The sequence below is a fragment of the Acyrthosiphon pisum genome, chromosome A1 (assembly GCF_005508785.2).
Source record: "Acyrthosiphon pisum isolate AL4f chromosome A1, pea_aphid_22Mar2018_4r6ur, whole genome shotgun sequence".
Taxonomy (NCBI): domain Eukaryota; kingdom Metazoa; phylum Arthropoda; class Insecta; order Hemiptera; family Aphididae; genus Acyrthosiphon; species Acyrthosiphon pisum.
In genome coordinates, this window is record NC_042494.1 from 139939905 (window position 1) to 139944635 (window position 4731).

The following is a 4731-nucleotide window of genomic DNA, read 5'->3' on the forward strand; positions in this document are numbered from 1 at the left end:
CTAATTGTATTTTGAGTTCCTCTCTTTGTTGTGGAGACACTCTATGAGGAGCATGAAATTTTGGGTCTTTATAATTTTGTTTCATTTTTATTTCGCATGGCTTTACATTAGCTGGTTTTATATTAGATGCGTCTGAAGTAAATAAATGTATATATTTTTTTAATAACGATAAAACTTGTCCGTATTGTAAAGGATTTAATTCATGGGATATTTTAATAGGGGTGCCTTCATTATCATATATAACTTCTTTGTCGGAATTATTTGTAATAATATGGTCTACATTAGTTACGTGTATATTTTCTTTGAGTTCGTTATTTACGATAGGTTTCTTTATATTTTGGTATTTATCTTTTATTTCTGTGATTATTTGTTGTAAGAGTGTAAAATCGTTTATTTCAATATAATTGTGTGGTATTTTGAGTGAAGGATTTATGGATTTAGTGCCTGGGATCCAGTGCGTGTTTTTATTTGTGTTGAACAGAACAATCGGGGGTCTTTTATAATTTTTATTACGGTGGATAACGGCTGTTTTTGAAGTCTCGTCGAAAATGTAAGTGTCATGATTATAATAGTTAGCAATGGAGGCCAATTCATTGTCGAACCACCAGTGTCCTGGAAGGTCAGATAATTGTAATAGTTCTAATAGTTGACATATGGAAGTTATTTTATCTTGTTTATTATCATTCAATGCATTACATAACGCATAGAGACCACAGTTTCCATCTCCAGGGACATTCTCGCCGTGTTTATAGTTGTTAAAAATTGAATTGATTTCGTTATTATCGTTAACATTTTTGTTTGAATTATTATTGTAAATTAATTCTAATTTATTAGTGTCATCGGTATCATTATTGATGTTTTTGTTAATGTTAAAGTTGCCAGAACACAATTTGGTTTTCTTCTTAAAATTATCGTTAATGTTGTTAAGATTTTTAATTATTTTATTATAATGATAATGATCGTGTATTAAATTAATAACCTTTTCGTGTTCTTTTGTTTTCCAACTATTTGTTATATGATTTTTGGTTTTATGGCAGATCAATAATTCTATGTCACAATTTTGGAATTCATTGTAAATTAATTGCTTTATCATGGACCAATTTCGTTTGTCCAGTCCAGCTGCTATAGTGGGAATAGCGATTTTATAATCATGTAATTTATTCATGGTTTTTTTTAAATTTTGTAATGTGGTTCTTATATTTTCATATGTAGGCTTTAGAAAATAATTTTGTTTTGTAATAAGGTAATAAATTGTTCTATTCCCTATGTTTATTGGAATGGCCTCACCTACCATTGGTTTTAATTTATCTAATTGGGCCGAAGCGTCTCCGAAATTATTTTTTATTTGTGCCGCTAAGCCTTTGCTCATTTTTAAGTCTGCCGAAATGCAGTGAGCTATCGAATATTCAGGGCTTGTTTGAAAAATATTTTGTACCTCTTCTTTAATATTATTTATATTATTGTTATTATAAATGTTATATGTTTTTATTACTATAACATCATTATCTGTTTTGTTTCTATCATTGCCCCTATCTAATGTTAGCGTGTTGTTTAAGAAGTCTATTTTGGCATTGTGTTGGTATAAGAACTTATTCCCAATAATTATATGACAAGATAAATTTTTTATGACATATGCTTTAATTTCAAATTCATGGGAGTTTATTTTTATTTTTATTACGATTGATCCGAACAGAGTTAAAGGTTTATTGTTTGCTCCTATTAATATTATAGGTTCTTTTTTTAATTCACTATTTGGGGGCATCAATGTATGTCTGATGCAACATATATTTGCTCCTGTATCTATTGTTACTGGAATTGTAATATTGTTTAATGTCGCTTTAATATATAGTGGTTCGGTTATACTACTTATTTTGTAGTTATGTTTTGGAAAATCTGAAGATAAAGGTGAACATCTATGAACAATCTATGAACATCGATGAACAAAGAAAGAATAAATGGGCTTGATATTGAACCACTTTTAATTTATTTTTTTAAATCAAGAACACAACTTATATATTTAAAATACTTAAAAAAAAATATATTTATTATTTAAAATACAAAATATTGTAATGAACATATATTAACATAGCCTATTATGCATGACTGCCATCAAGGGCGAACGCAGAGGGACTGACTCTGTATGAATCTGGTCGGTGGTCGAAGGGTATCAACCGAGCACAGATTATAACGGTACTTGTATAGAAGGAGTAAAGGACATAAGCATAAAAGACCACAGATGTTTATCATAATATAAATATCTGTGTGATCGTATTATATATTGTTATAATATAATAAATTATATTGAGGGACATGATGATGACACTCTTCTTAGTTCTTGTATTAACTAGTTGTGAAGAGTGGCTATCATTACATCCCCCACACCTATTTTATGTTATGTCCTCATAACATTATAAAGTGATTTAGAATAAAGATGAACAATAGAATCATATTACATAATTTTACAGTATACAATTTAAGTTGTATGATTAGATACACATTTTTATATAATTTATAACTATATTTGTACTTTTAATTGATTATTTAATAAAATGGATTTAAAGGTAGGCTAATCTAATCTAAAGACACATATGTGTAATATTAATTGGTTATACATTTACTATGAATATTGTGTAGAAAGTATAAAAATTCTTATTGTATTTATGTACCTACCTATGCGTTTTCATCCTTACATAACTATAACTTAATATTACATTATTACTATTTATTGGATATTTAAATTTTAGATACATATTCTTAATAATAAGTGAATAAAATATAGATGAAATAGTTAAGACTTAATAATAGGTAGTGATATTGAAACTGAAATACATGCTTCAAAATAATTTTAAGTAATGAATAATGGTGATAATATTACAATAATATTGATAATATCAATAATCTTTATAAATGTATTAGGTAAGTGATATAATATGGTAACACTAAATTGATATTAAAGTGAGGCTTATTAATAGATACTGTAGATAATAGTGTATACTTTTTTTATTATTGTAAGTTGTGATGTGTTAATGCATATTAATTAATATTGAAGTCAATTAAATATAATATGAAATATTCTACTTTAATTCTAGGTATTAAACTATTAAACTACTAAATATTAACTAGTGTACAAAAGGTGATTAGTGTTTATTTAACCATTTGTTACCAACATTGGTGGTTTATGGATGCATTTTTAGGTAGACATTTTTCTTCTTGGTGTTGTTTTTGTTTGGAAAAGAGGTAATGTTGATCCCTCATTTATAGTTTTGATTTTATCATATTTTTCCTTGTGTATATTGTGTATGATGTAGTGTGTTGTACTGGAGAAAATTCCTGCTATGATTAGATGTCCTGGGCTTTTGTAGCTCCAAGTCCATGAAGTGGAAAGTTTTAATGTTTGTGGTTTTTTTTTTTTTTTTATTTCTCTGAGGGTGGGTGCAACTTCATACCATTCTGAGTCAAGACGGAATGCTGCAGGAATGTATTCATTGCAATCAATTTGGGTGCCGTAGTTTTGTAATATATTTGTTTTTGGCGCCATAAAATATGTTTTATTGTTCAATGTAACTGGTAATTCATTATAACATGCAGTTTGTTGTGCATATTGCACATTAACTGGTTTACATTTTATTAAGTAAATTATTTCCCCTGATTGTATTGCTATATTTCCTGGACCTTGTCCCATAGCATATGCAAATTCATCTAGACTATATGTGGCTAATGATAATGTAAATAATAATTGTGTCCTTTCTAACTCACATTGCTTCCTTATTAGTTCATTGTATAATGAAGTAATTGTGTTTTTTAGAAAGTTTTCTATATAGACGAATTTTGTGTTTACATATGCCATTAGGTCTGTGTTCTGGTGTGAAATATTGTTTGCCGGGAAGTGATGCATAAATGTATTTTCTTTTAAAATGAACAGTTGTGGGTGTTCTGTTTGAATTACAGGTATTTCGCATGCAAAAGTTTTTTTTAATTTGTTTCAAGGCGAAGACTATGTTTTCGGTCTCCACTAAAAATGTGTGTGTTTCCAACAAGTTTTCTGGAGTTTGTTCCGAAATCATTAGTGTTGCCGGGCCATCATATAGTACGTCAAAATTATGTGTATCACAATTTTGATATATGTTATTGTTGTTCCATATTGTTTCACCTTTGTATGAATCTATTCCATACATTTCTGATAGTTTCATTCTAGTTCCAGTTGGCAAGATTAATAAGTCATCCTTGCTAATGATGTTCGCAACACCTTCGCTTAATTGTATTTTGTAATTACCTTGTACTATAACATTTTTCCATGATCCTTTATTAGTTGAATATGATGTTCCTTGACAGTTTCCATTTTTATCAATGCTACCAGCTACTGTGTGTGTAGCAAATGTGGTGTGATTGATCATTAATTCTGTTATAATGCCACCTGAAGCAAAATGAAATATTTTAGTTCTGTGAAGTTCTGCACAACCTGAGTTTCCTAATAATATTAGTTCTGAAAAGAATCCGTCCTCAACTACTTGTGCATCATCAAAGGTTGCACATTTGGTAATAAGATAGTCAACTGAGATAAGGCATGACTTAAAGGATATTGAGCGAGTGTCTGCTTTTTGTATTAATTTGATCCTTGGAATTTCGATGCTGGTCGCTGGTGGTGGAGTCTTGCAGTGGTCAACTTCTAAACTGTTGAATGATGTTACCTACATTTATTGTTTTTTCATTGCAGTCATATGCTATGAATCC